At 35.1% G+C, this 14,729-nt stretch overlaps 1 protein-coding gene across 11 annotated transcripts in view; it reads right to left on the reverse strand.

Moving 5' to 3' along the window:
• Positions 1 to 14,729, reverse strand: part of PEAK1 (pseudopodium enriched atypical kinase 1) — a 303,507-nt gene that overhangs the window by 201,263 nt on the left and 87,515 nt on the right. The gene's annotated exons all lie outside the window — the stretch shown is intronic.

Genomic DNA, 14,729 nt, shown 5'->3' on the forward strand with positions numbered 1-14,729 from the left:
AGAGAGAGAGAGAACCAGAGTTAGGAAAAAAAATAGTAAGAGAAAAATGCAATAGCACCCAACTCTTGGTTTCTAATACCAGTCCTCAATAAAAGGAAGCAAGGCTCCTTGGAAAAATGGCTGATTCTTGGTCTGTGGCAGGAAATACACAGGATAAGCCTGGAACATGTTGTAGTGTCATAAAGTAAGGAAGTGCTTAGAAAATAAACAAACAAAACCTTGTTAATGGGGGTATGTCCAAGGGGCGCACAAGAGGCAATTGAAAGCCAATTTAATGGCCCAAAGCTTGAACAATTTGAGCAATAAAATATAGTACTGGATTAAAACGCAAAGCATAAAATACATCTCCATGAGTCCATCCTCATGATTGAATATGTAAATAAATGGAGGAGAAAAGATAAATCTTCTGTGCAGAAGAAATCCAAGTAATTTATGTAGATACTCTTCCCTCAAGGAAGTGAAGCATAACTCTCTATAAGTGTAGGCTGTGCATAGAGACTTCCTTGTAAAAAAGCAGTATATGGAAAGGAGAGGGGCAAAAAACTTTACGATGGAGAAACCTGACAAACACTACTTCAGCCAGTTGATCAAGGATAACATCAATGGTGATGAATCATGTTGATAGTATGTACTTTTGATATGATATGATGAGAATGGCATCTACCTCTATGGTCTCCTCCCAAAACCCACATTGCAGTATGATCATGAAAAAAAAGACAAATGCCAATGGAGGGACATTCTACAAAATACTAGTATGCCTCAGAACCGTCAAGAACATCAAAAATAAAGTCTGAGAAACTGTCACAGCCAAAAGGAGTCTAAAGAGACATAAAAACTAAACATAATGTGGCACCCTGGATGGGCTCCTGGAACTTAATAGTAATATATCAATATTGGTTTATTAATTGTAACAAATGTCCACAATACTGTAAGATGTTAATAGGGGAAAGTGTGTGTGTGTGTGTGTGTGTGTGTGTGTGTGTGTGTGTGTGTGTTTTGGCGGGGGAGGGTATATGGGAACTTTCTATACCATCTTCTCAATTTTTCAATAAAGCTAATGCTGCTCTTAAAAGTCTGTTAAAAAAAAAAAGGTACCTGTAATACCACCACAGTATTAACACTTTGCGATATATTTTACCAATTTTGTTTTCCTCTATAAGCATGTGTATTCACACATCCAATAGGTTTATGGCTTTTCATTTTAGTTAAATGATAAATACATTAATATCTACTCATCTATGTATTACTCCTTCACCAGCCATATCTTAATTTACACATAGTCATCCTTAGATTTTAGCTCAAAAGTTATATTCTCTGGGAGATCCTCGGTTCCCAGACCTGGCTGAGTCCCTCTGACAGGCACATGCATGGCTCTCTATACTGCTTTTCCTTAGTGCATATTACATTTGTAATCAAATAATCAATTAAGAAATTAATCATTATTAATGTCTGTCTTCCCTCTAAAATGTAAGCTTCATGTATTATTAATCACAGTTTCCCCAGCATGGTGCCTTGAGCACAGTAGGCATTCGATGAAGAGTAATTAAATAAATGAAAGAACAGTACATGTGCACAGTGAAGTAACTATATAGTTATTAAAGTCATGTGTACAGATATGGAAAAATGTTCAAGATACCTTAGTAAAAAAGAAAGATGCAAAACAATGTGCATAGGAAATTCTTATTTTTGTTTTAACAATAATAACTAAAGCTTACTCTATGTATACCAAAATAAATAAACAATAGTTCATAGTAGTTAACTTTGGGTGAGAAATTTAAGTACGCTCTCACTTTCTAATGTATATAATTGTCATGTTTCAATTTTTAATAAGTATGCATTATTTTTATAAATAGAAAAACAAAGATAAAATGCATTCATTATGGAGATATTGGAAAATAAAGACAAGTTATTTTTTTAAAACACACACCACCTCTTATTGTCAATCTCGTTACACCAAACACAACCACAGTTAACATTTGTACCTTACATACTTACTTTTGTTTGCCATGGAATGGAAAAATTTATATTTTGAGTTTTATATCTCATTTCATCCACATAATCACTCACTCAGGTAGAGAGCCCTTGGCCACAGACAAAGGGGTTAAATTTGAGCATGTGATGCCAGGACTGGTTAGAAACCGTCAGAAGAATGGAGTCTCCTGACACTCAGTCTTGCACTCCTTATTAGCCCTGACAGTTTGGCATTAAATGGTGAAAGCTGAAATTTCATGCACACTGTGTAACAACTCAATTTGAATTTAACAGCTCTACAAGTTTAAATCACTTTTATGATATTTCAAATGTCATTCATATAGACAAGTATTTATTGTGGCCTTAAAGAAGACATCAATAATGATTTTAAAAAATTGGGATAACTATTGATACTGTGACAACTTGGATATACCTCAAGGGAATTATGCTGGGTGAAAAAGCCAATCTCAAAGGCTATATAGTATACGATTCCATTTATATAAAATTCTTGAAATGACAAAATTTCAGAGAGGGGCAGCAGATTAGTGTTTGCCCGGGATTAGGGATGGGGGAGAGGACTGGGTGCGACTATAAAGGGGTAGTATGAGGGAGCTCTTTGTGTGTATGGAACAGTTCTATATCTTGACTACAGTGGTAGTTAGACAAATCTACACATGACAAAATTGTATAGAACCCCCCCCCAACACACACACAGAGAAATATATGTAAGACAGGTGAAATCTAAATAAGGTTTATGGATTGTACGGATATCAATTTCCTGGTTTTGCTACAGTACTATAGTTTTGTAAGAAGTTACCATTGGGGAAAACTAGGTAAAAAACACACAAGAACTCTCTGTACTATCTGGACAACTTACTGTGAATATTTACCAATTTGAAATTAAAAATTTTTTTAAATGGGCAAAAAACAAAAGTTGATAAATGATACCAAAAAAAAAAAAAACTCTCATAATTTACCCTTGCCAGAAACCCTTTTTATCAGGTTTTCATGAACATTCAATACATAAAACAATAACTGGATTGGAAGAAATATGATACTGCAGAGCTGTCCAACAACAGAATGGGATCTCAGGCAGGCAGTGAGTTCCTCGCTGGAGGTATTTCAACAAAGAGAGGATGATTTTCTGACAAGAGATATGGTAAGAATGACTTATATTAGTTTTTAAGTGGGGCTAAATACCTACTCTAAGGCACCTTTATGGATTTGGCTAACATATGGCATAGGTAACACAAATCCCACTCCCTCCTTCCCCAACTTGCGATCATATCAGACATTAAGAGATTGTACCACTCCTTTCCAAATGTCCCCTAAAAGCCTCCTAATTGTTAACCGACACTCTAGGCAGTTACTGACAGTCAGTCAGAGTTGATACCTCCTAACAATGCAGTCAATATTCTATAAAATCTCCAATAATGGCAAAACGATAAACTTTAATTCAAAATGAAGCTTTGCCAAACCTTTCACTACAAGCAAGAAGACTAATAACCTAACAGGTTCTAGAGAAGACTGTCTCCAGCTGCAAGAGTAATCATAATCACTATGATAATGCTTTGAAATTTAATAGCCACTCTGATCTAATGACCTATTAGTACTTTATCACTCAAAATAAATTAGACTTACCTTTTAAACTATTCTTACAGAAAAGGTGAGAAATTATTCTTGGTCTATAACAGGTGAAATTCTAGTACATGGAAAGTGAGCAATAATTTGCCCCAAACATAGTTAAAAACAAGCCCACAAAAAAGCATACCCTAGTACACCTATAAAACTCAAGACTGAATCTTTTGAGTGTTCTAAAAACACTTTAATTTCAAAAGGATTATAAAAAAGAAAATCTCAAATAGGAAAAATAAGTTTATACTCAGTAATTAAAACTATTATCTCCGAAGTAAACAAAGAGTTAATAACTAATTTTGAAAGTTCCTAAATAAAAGAAAGTAAAGGGAATCAAAAGTGGCTGTAACTGCCAGGTAGGAAAACTTTTGTTGGATACATAGAATTCTAGGAGCAGCTCATGATACTAATGGAAAAGTACACTTCAGCTAATAAATAGAGCTAAAGCATAGAGATTAAGGGTTCTCTGAAGTGTTTCATTGTTTCTTAAGATGTTTTAAGGAATAAGAAAGGATAATACCACCACTTCAGCTAGCTGAGAAATGAAATAAAAATATCAGATGTGTACCTCCCATAGACCTCCATTTTCTAATTTGGTCCATCATCGAGCCCTCTCAAACAGCAGTTCTACTCCACAAGGCTATTTGTCCCAATGTTCTGGGCCTGCTAACACCAAATTTACAGATGTACCTAATTAGAGCAGAGCAAACTGATTGCCATTTTTGGCAGTATCACTGTAGATGGTCCTTTATTCTTTCTTTATTCACTTTTTTTATTTGCAAAATAAGAAGTTGCTCCCAAAAGGAAATATCTTTAAAGGGTCAACTACAAAGCAAGGCCAATATATGAGGTTTTATTATGATAGCCAAAATGCTTCTTTGTAACAAAAATATTCTCATGTTTTATGAAATATTTTGATTTTTCTCTTGGTAATCGTCATTGAAATTGCTGATACATGATGTAAAAGTAAAGAAGAGCTTTTGAAAGATTCTCCTAGGCAAGAATGGCTGTCTCCCTCAGTCAGCAGTGACTTTTGACCTCCTGACCCTAGTCTCTCCTTATTCCCTAGTGTCACTGCAACCAAGAGAAATCACTTGGTATGAAATTTGGTAAAAATCTGTCTACCCCTACCATATTATAATTATTTGTATATATAGCTCTCCCTCCCACTGTCCTCGTTTAGAATAAAACACTTTATCTCATACATTTTATATCCCTAGTGTTGAGCATGATACTTGCACATAGTAGGCCTTGCAGAAATGTTTATGAAAACATTTAATATCACTGCAAAACCCTCTAGAGAGGAACAAGTCCGCTGTTTACTAGAATTTTATTTTCCAGGTTTTTCTAGACAAAATAAAACAGAACAGCAACATCCAACAACTCATGCTTTGCCTCTGCAGTTCATTATTTTTCACATCCAGGAGACTAGCTAGTTGAGTCTCTTATTTCTTTGTGTCAAAGTTTAAGACTTTCGAAGCAGACAATGAGCTCCTCGAGGGCAGGAATCACATCTTATTTATCTCTGTACTCCTAGTACCTGTTTATGGAATATGAGCTCAATAAATGTCTGCTGAGTAAATGCATTATTAAATTGATCCACAGTGTATTTTCCATACTGGCTAAAAATAATTTCTAATATTGCACCCATAATCCACGTAGAAAAATCCTGAAATATTTGTCCCACTAGTGTTTATAAGGCAATTTGGTGCAGAGCAGTGATACATCAAATTGAATTCAGTTCCTAAGTCCCACGTAGAGTAAAATCTGAAGATAATATGTTTAAAAAAAAAAAAAAAAAGAAGAGGAGAAAAAAAAACCCCAGCTAGAATACTTTCTGAAAACCCTTGCCTTAGCATGACCAGAGCAAATAGGTGGAGCTAAGCAGCCAAGCACTTTTATATTGAGAGGATAAATGAGCAGTGATAGGGCCACAGAAGAGCCAGAAGTTCAACTCCTTGTAAACTCTACATTCTCTGGGCAAATTAAAGTTCTCAAGAGGAAGTCCTACCTTTCTATTTTGGAAGTGGTTTTAAAAAGATGTTTGTGAAGTCTTTGGATCTAGTTCCCTTCAGCAACATACAGATGAAATTTTCTCAGCTTGTAAGTTGAAAGATGATTTTTCTAACTAGGATCTGAAAATCCACCTGCATCCTACTCACTGCTTTTTTTTATAGCTCTCCCTTTCAGTGACTAAGATTCTTTGATATGAATGTAATCAACATAAATTTCGTTAAGTTACTTGAAGTTAAAGTCGTTATGAAGAATGGATTAAGGTTAAAAAATAGTTACAAATATAAGATAATAATATAAATAGGACAGAGAACTGGAGCAAACTAATTTTTCAAAAATAAACTATAACCATAGACTGCATCTAACTTCTACAGTTTAGAAATCTAATACTATATAGTTTGAATTTGCCTATTAAATGTTCTAAATTTTAAGAGAAATAGGATCTCAAAATATTCTCCACAGACTACAGGACATAAAATCTCCCCATTTGCTAAGCCATTTCAGCCATCTATCTTAAGCACTTAACATCCTTCTCCTGCTTCCCTGGCCCACTCCCACCCAGATTCATCTTTGGATTTTAGAGAATGATATAATGAACTCCATCATTAGTGGCCTATTAACTTTGAAAAAGGGACTCTCTAAAACATCAATAACAAACACTTTCAACTATTGTCTTGTGATAAAAAACCACAATACTCTGGGTCTTAGTCTGGGTCTTGACAATCTTTCAAACAGATGAGTAAACACAGAATTTTTAAATTAAGAGAAATAAAAGAAAGGACACAAAGTCCTTTATTTCCAATAAAAACATAAATGCCAGAACCATTTCAAAACAAAGTCATACCCACTTCATTAGAATGAAAATTAATCTACATTTTCTCCTGGCATAAATGAAACATAGGGCTAGAAAGCTTTGTTCTGAGACTCCCACACTTCTTATTTCAATTTGTACTTTCCATCTGATGACAGCATTCTCTGAATGTAGGGAATATTTCCCTCATCATAGAAACTTCCTGACTGGCAATCTAGAAGGAAAAAAATCACTCTTGGCTCCCAATCCAATAGCCTAGCAGTGGTAGAAAGACGACTCCCTAAGATAGTAAGATGGTTCTGAAACTGATAATACTTCATTAACCCCAAAACATAGAATCAATCAGGGTCTGTATTCTTGATATTATTCTGTTTAGGAAGCAGCTTGTCATTTGGGATGTATTAAAAAAGTTATCTGTGACAAATGAGTTCTTGCTATAGGCAGACGGAAGAAAAACTATTTCATGTATACTATATTTTGAAAATCCTCAGAAATTAAGTTTAGTAAGGCAAAATAATCCCAATGGAGTCCACAATTATTTGCCTCGAGTAAACATATTTAACAACAAACTACATCCAAGAATATTTATCACAATAATGATATTCAACTATCATTTAAAGTAAGCCTTCAGAATATGCAACGAAAATCCAAATACTTCTGATAGGGCTCACTGTTTTCCACAGAAATTAATAATACCATTGGACAAATTATATTTTGAAAAGACCAAAAATAAGTAACCAGGATTTTAGAAATAAGAACCAAAGCTTTTCATACTAAAATTACCAACACAATGGTGAATAGCTTATATTGATTTTTTTAATAACTATAGAATCAAATATTTGGATGCTAAGTTAAACTAGTCCCTGCACTCATCAGATTACTGTTCTAAATTAAGTAAATCATTGTTGGGAAAAGGGTATATTTAAACTGAAAACAGTCAGTTAAATAAAGAAACAACCCAAAGAATCATTGTAAATTCCTATGCCAATAAGATAAAAACTCAAACTTGGCTCTAATGTACTCAAAACATCTGTCTGTACTTCTGTTACACTCAGAGTCTTTGTAAATAAGAGGCAGATAATTATGAAACAAGCTCCCTTTTATAACTTATATATAAATATGTGTAACAACTGAGCAATTTTAAACATTAGTGGAATATTATGTCACTAATGACAAAATACACTAAAACCATAATTAAATATTTAACAGAAAAAAATTAAGTATAGATTATTATTGAATTCTTTTATGTGACTCCTGAAAAACTAAAACACTATACCAACTTTAAAAAAATACACTAGATTTTCCTTTTGATATAATCAGAATCATTAAAAAGAATCTGTTTTAAGGGGAAAACAATGTTATTACAAAAGCCAAAGATAAAATGATTAAAATTAAGGAAGATACTCACAGTATGAAGATTTAAGAATTAACTGACACACCTATGGACAATTAATCTTCGACAAAAGAGGCAAGAATACACAATGGGGAAAAGACAGTCTCTTCAGCAAGTGGTGTTAGGAAAGTTGAACAGGTGCATGTAAATCAATGAAGCTAGGACACACCCTCACACCTTACACAAAAATAGACTCAAAATGGTTTAAAGAGTTATAAATATAAGACAAGATACCATAAAACTCCTAGATGAGAATATAGGCAAAACATTCTCTGACATAAATGCTATCAATGTTTTCTTAGGTCAGTCTCCTAAGGCAATAGAAATCAAAGCAAAAATAAACAAATGGGACCTATCAAACTTATAAGCTTTTGCACAGCAAAGGAAACCATAAGCAAAATGAAAAGACAACCTATGGACTAGGAGAAAATATTTTCAAATGATGTGGCTGACGAGGGCTAATTTCCAAAATATACAAACAGCTCCTACAATTCAATAACAAAAAAGCAAACAACCCAATTGAAAAATGGGCAGAAGACCTAAGTAGACATTTCTCCAAAGATGGCCAATAGGCACATGGAAAGATGCTCATCATCACTAATTATTAGAGAAATGCAAATCAAAACAACAATGAGGTACCACCTCACACTTGTCAGAATGGCAATCATTAAAAAGTCTACAAATAATAAATGCTAGAGAGGGTGTAGAGAAAAGGGAACCCTCTTACACTGTTGGTGGGAATGTAAATTGGTACAGCCACTATGGAAAACGTATGGAGGTTCCTCAAAAAACTAAAACAGAGTTGCCATATGATCCAGCAATTCCACTCCTGGGCATATATCCAGAGAAAACTCTAATTTGAAAAGATACATGCACCCCTATGTTCACAGCAGCACTATTTACAATAGTGAAGACATGGAAACAACCTAAATGTCCATCAACAGATAAATGGACAAAGAAGATGTGGTATACATACACAATGGAATACTCTTCAGCCATAAAAAAGAATGGAATAATGCCATTTGCAGCAACATGGATACAACTAGAGATTATCATATTAAGTGAAGTAAGTCAGAAATAGAAAGACAAATACCATATGATATCACTTACATGTGGAATCTAAAATATGACAAATGAACATATCTATGAAACAAAAACAGACTCAAAATACAGAGGACAGGGCTTCCCTGGTGGCACAGTGGTTAAGAGTCTGCCTGCCAATGCAGGGGACACGGGTTTGAGCCCTGGTCCCGGAGGATCTCACATGCCACCAAGCAACTAGGCCCATGCGCCACAACTACTGAGCCTGCACTCTGGGGTCCGCGAGCCACAACTACTGAGCCCACGTGCTACAACTTCTGAAGCCTGTGCACCTAGAGCCCGTGCTCCGCAGCGAGCGAGGCCACCGCAGTGAGAAGCCTGCGCACTGCAACGAAGAGTAGCCCCAGCTCTCCGCAAGAAGAGAGAGCCTGCGCGTAGCAACAAAGACCCAATGCACCCAAAAAAGAAAAAAAAAATACAGAGGACAGACTTGTGGTTGCCAAGGAGGAGGTGGGTGGGGGAGGGAAGGATTAGAAGTTTGGGATTAGCAGATGCAAACTATTATGTATAGGATAAGCAACAAGGTCCTACTGTATATCACAGGGAACTATATTCAATACCCTGTAATAAACCATAATGGAAAAGAATATATATATGTGTGTGTATATATATATATATATATATATATATATGTATAACTGAGTCACTTTGCTGTACAGCAGAAATTAAACACAACATTGTAAATCAACTATACTTCAATAAAATCTAAAAAAAAAAAGAATTAATTGATAACATATTATGGGAAAAGGGGGGAGCCCTCTAACAGTTCACCGTGACTTCACGGATGATTTAATATCACAAGTAACAGCAAAGGCTCAACTACCTCACAGCTTCTTGACAACCACTACTCTGCAGTCCAGTGGAAATGACTCTAGTCTAATAATGGAAGCTTCACTCTCCAATAACATGGCAGAAGATCAGTTTACAGTATACCATATGGATTTTAATCCATAACTATAGGCCCATTATTATACACACATTTTTTTAAAGCTTTCCAGATATGATCCTAAGTTTTCTGTTCAATGAAAAAAAGTGTATCTACCCATACAGTTGTGGGGATTAGAGACAATGTTTACAAAGCTTCTAGCACAGAGAACTTGCAGGGTATGTGGCACAATTACACGTTTTGAATGTACTATGAAACTGCACATTAAACATCTTTAAAAAGAATGAAAAAAGCAAGACTTGAGGTAAAGATCTAACATCACGTAGACCAAATTTAGTAACTAACATTCCTTTTTTTAAATTAACTAATTTATTTATTTATTTATTTTTGGCTGCGTTGGGTCTTTGTTGCTGCAGGCGGGGGCTACTCTTCACTGCGGTGCGTGGGCTTATTGCGGTGGCTTCTCTTGTTGCGAAGCACGGGCTCTAGGTGCGCAGGCTTCAGTAGTTGTGGCACACAGGCTCAGTAGTTGCGGCACACAGGCTTAGTTGCTCCGCAGCATGTGGGATCTTCCCAGACCAGAGCTCGAACCCATGTCCCCTACATTGGCAGGTGGATTCTTAACCACTGCGCCACCAGGGAAGTCCATTAACTGACATTCTTTTGTACAGTGTTCTGTACAAAAACTTTCTTACATTGTAACAAAATCACCAAAGGTTCTAGTCAATATAGGAGCCAAATTAAAAACATAAATAAAGAAAACAGAACAAGTAATATTTACTGGCTGCCTACTACCACACACTAGGCATAATGCTAGAGGCATATCACAACAAATCTATAATATAGTTTTATTGATGAGGAAACTGAGGCTCTGACAGCTATTTATACAGCTATTCAGTGGCAGAGCTGGGATTCAGCAACAGGGTCTGAGTGATGGCAGACTATTTCCTTTCCACAGTACCACACAAAATTCATAGAAAAGTATTGATAATTAAGAAATTCAGAAAGCATAAACAAAATAGGCAAGATAGTTGTTTTTGAAGCAAAGGAATTATTCTCACTTAAACATTCAGGGAACAACAAAAACACCAGTTTTAGATCATTGGAAAACTTAACTGAAAAATCTACATGCCAATTAGGCAAACAAACAAATAAAACAAGTCAAAAGCAACCATACCCCAATAAAAATTAAACAAAAAAAAAAAGATTTAGGATCACATTTAAAAAACAAAAACAAAAAAACAAGTCGGACGTAGCAAAACATCTACCATCAAGTTGCTTAATAGGTATACAAAGATACAGAAGGTATAGAAAGTTTTTTAGACTATGAAAACAGTAGTTCATGTATTAAATTTCTTCATAATCTAAAATTTAAGATATTTCTTTTTCTATAAAAAAGAAGAAATCATATTTATTTTTATTAATGTATAACTAACAGGCCATGAAGTAACTTTGCTATTTGTAAAACAAGTGCCACTACATATTTGCAATTTACAAGTAAAGCATGATTTCAAACCAAAATACAAAGCAAAACAAAATTTTATCTTGGCCACTGTGCTCCTTGCATCACCTGGAGAGGTACTCCTCAGAGCAAAAAGCCAGAATCTCCATTTTCTAGGTAATTTAGAGGACTAAACACTGCCAATCAAAGCAAGGGCTACTATTTTCCAGCAATCCAAAACTCAAGTTATGCTTCCAGATAATGAGAGTTTTGTTGATTTATCATTTAAGAACTCAATAATGCAACTAGAGATTCTCATACTAAGTGAAGTCAGAAAGAGAAAGACAAATACCATATGATATCACTTATTTGTGGAATCTAAAATATGACACAAACGAACCTATTTACAAAACAGAAACAGACTCATGGACATAGAGAACAGACTTGTGGTTGCCAAGGGGGTGGGGGGGTGGGGAAGGGATGGACTGAGAGTTTGGGGTTAGTAGATGCAAACTATTACATATAGAATGGATAAACAACAAGGTCCTACTATATAGCACAGATAAGTATATTCAATATCCTATGATAAACCATAATGGAGAAGAATACAAAAAATGAATGTATATATATATGTATAACTGAATCACTTTGCTGTATAGCAGAAATTAGCACAACATTGTAAATCAACTACACTTCAATTTAAAAAAAAAACTCAATCATCCAGATTATCTATAGCCAAGTCTGAATTCCAATCTTTTATTTTTCCTCTCTGCCAATCAGCACGTTCCATCCAGATCAATACAACTCTCACCTGAGTTGGTTTATAAGTGTTCTAATATTTGATATAATCAAGCAAATCAGAAAGGTAAGCCAGAGGAGAAAATTCATAGTACATTCTAACAATTTGTACAAATAATTTTCAGGAACTCAGCAGCACAACTGATTTCACTAGCAAGGATGACCTAGACGTGACCGATCTGTTGATCCATACTGCAGTTTTCTGTCACTGAGTTATTCTACATCAGTGATGATGTAAGAACAGCAGAACACATAAGTAAAAATGTAACCCTGCAGCACCAAATTTACAAAAAATGTAATAAAGCAGGCTTCTAAAAGTCTCCTTCACAAAGGAAAACAAGGACGATAGGGGAAATGCTGACTACAGTCCTCCCTGGGTTGAAGAGAAGGTGTAATTTCCTTCCTCAATCAATTTCACTAGTCAGTTAACTAACCATCTTGGTTCTGATTTAAGGGTTGGACCTACTCATTGTCTGAATCACCAGACAGAAAGGAATGGCTAACACTAAAAGGAAAGAAATATAACAAATTTTTAAATGTGTATAATACTTTCAAATCAGGGGAAAAAGACAGTAAAAACAATAGTTGCTTTCAATTTTTTTTCTGATTTTAAAAGTAATAGTTACAGAAAATTTGAAAAACACAGGTCTGTATAAAGAAAAAGCAAGTCATCAGCAACCCCACCAGAGATAATTAAATATATACATCAATATGTAAACAGTTATTTCTTAAAAAAAAATGTTTGTGGGTATGTGCTACAAATCCAGAATTAAACCTCTTCTCATCATTGGTCCAAACTACCAACATCTCTTGACAGGGTTATTACAATAGCCTCTTAACTCCATCCTCCCAACCCTGCTCCTCTCCAGTCTATTCTACACAAAACAGCCAAAATGATCTTTTTAAACATCAATCATATTTCATTTCTCTGCTCAAAATCCTACAATGGCTTCTCATCTTCAAATCTTAAAGGCCAAAGTGCTTACAACAACCTATAAGATAACTCAAATGGCCCTCCGTTTTCACCCTCAGTCTTCACTTCTCTTACCTTATTTCCTACACTCTTTCTCCCTTGGTTTATCTGTGTTGGCTACACTGACCTCCAAGCTCCTGCTGGAACACATACACATCTCTGCCTGAAGTCTTTGGACCTGTAGTTCCCTCCATCAGGAATACTCTTCCCCCAGATAAAAACATTGCGTTCTGTCTCTCTCCTTAGCTTTTTTCAGGTCTCTATTCAAATGTCACTTTTCAGAGACTTCCCTGACTCACCTTATATAAAATAGCAAACTTCCTGCTCCCTTTCCTTGGTATTCCCTATTTAAATTACCCTGTTATATTTTTCTCCAAAGTGCTATCACTGACAAATTATTTGTTTATTGTTCTGACTCTCCTGACTAGACTGTAAGTTCCATGAAGTCAAAGAAAGGGTCTGTTTTGGGTTTTCCCCCACATAGCACTATACCTCTAAATTCTAGAGCAATGCCTGGACTGTCACTAAGTATTTGTGAATGAATGGCTGAATAACTGCATGAGTAATTGGGATCAGAGTGTACCTAAAACTTAAACTCATCTTTTGTCATTTACTACTATCTGGTAAAGCATTCCTAATTTTTGCACAGCATTCCATTATAGATATAAACCACAGTATATTCAATTTTCTATTTTGAATATTTAGGTTGTTTCTAAATTTATAATATCATAAATATCCTTATATACAGTTGTATATCCTTGCATATACCAAATATCCTTGAATATATATCTCCTTGCACAGCTTTGATAATTTCTCTAGGATAAATTATTTTAAGTAAAATTGTTGGGTCAAAAGATATGAATATCAGGCATAGAGGGAACCTACCTCAACATAATAAAGGCCATATATGACAAACCCACAGCAAACATCATTCTCAATGGTGAAAAACTGAAAGCATTTCCTCTAAGATCAGGAACGAGACAAGGATGTCCACTCTCACCACTATTATTCAACATAGTTCTGGAAGTCCTAGCCACGGCAATCAGAGAAGAAAAAGAAATAAAAGGAATACAAATTGGAAAAGAAGAGGTAAAACTGTCACTGTTTGCGGATGACATGATACTATACATAGAGAATCCTAAAACTGCCACCAGAAAACTGCTAGAGCTGATTAATGAATATGGTAAAGTTACAGGATACAAAATTAATGCACAGAAATCTCTTGCATTCCTATACACTAATGATGAAAAATCTGAAAGAGAAATTATGGAAACACTCCCATTTACCATTGCAACAAAAAGAATAAAATACCTAGGAATAAACCTACCTAGGGAGACGAAAGACCTGTATGCAGAAAACTATAAGACACTGATGAAAGAAATTAAAGATGATACCAACAGATGGAGAGATATACCATGTTCTTGGATTGGAAGAATCAACATTGTGAAAATGAGTATACTACCCAAAGCAATCTACAGATTCAATGCAATCCCTATCAAATTACCAATGGCATTTTTTACGGAGCTAGAACAAATCATCTTAAAATTTGTATGGAGACACAAAAGACCCCGAATAGCCAAAGCAGTCTTGAGGGAAAAAAATGGAGCTGGAGGAATCAGACTCCCTGACTTCAGACTATACTACAAAGCTACAGTAATCAAGACAGTATGGTACTGGCACAAAAACAGAAACATAGATCAATGGAAC

This window comes from Balaenoptera musculus, chromosome 2 (genome assembly GCF_009873245.2).
Source record: "Balaenoptera musculus isolate JJ_BM4_2016_0621 chromosome 2, mBalMus1.pri.v3, whole genome shotgun sequence".
In the NCBI taxonomy this organism is placed as follows: Eukaryota; Metazoa; Chordata; class Mammalia; order Artiodactyla; family Balaenopteridae; genus Balaenoptera; species Balaenoptera musculus.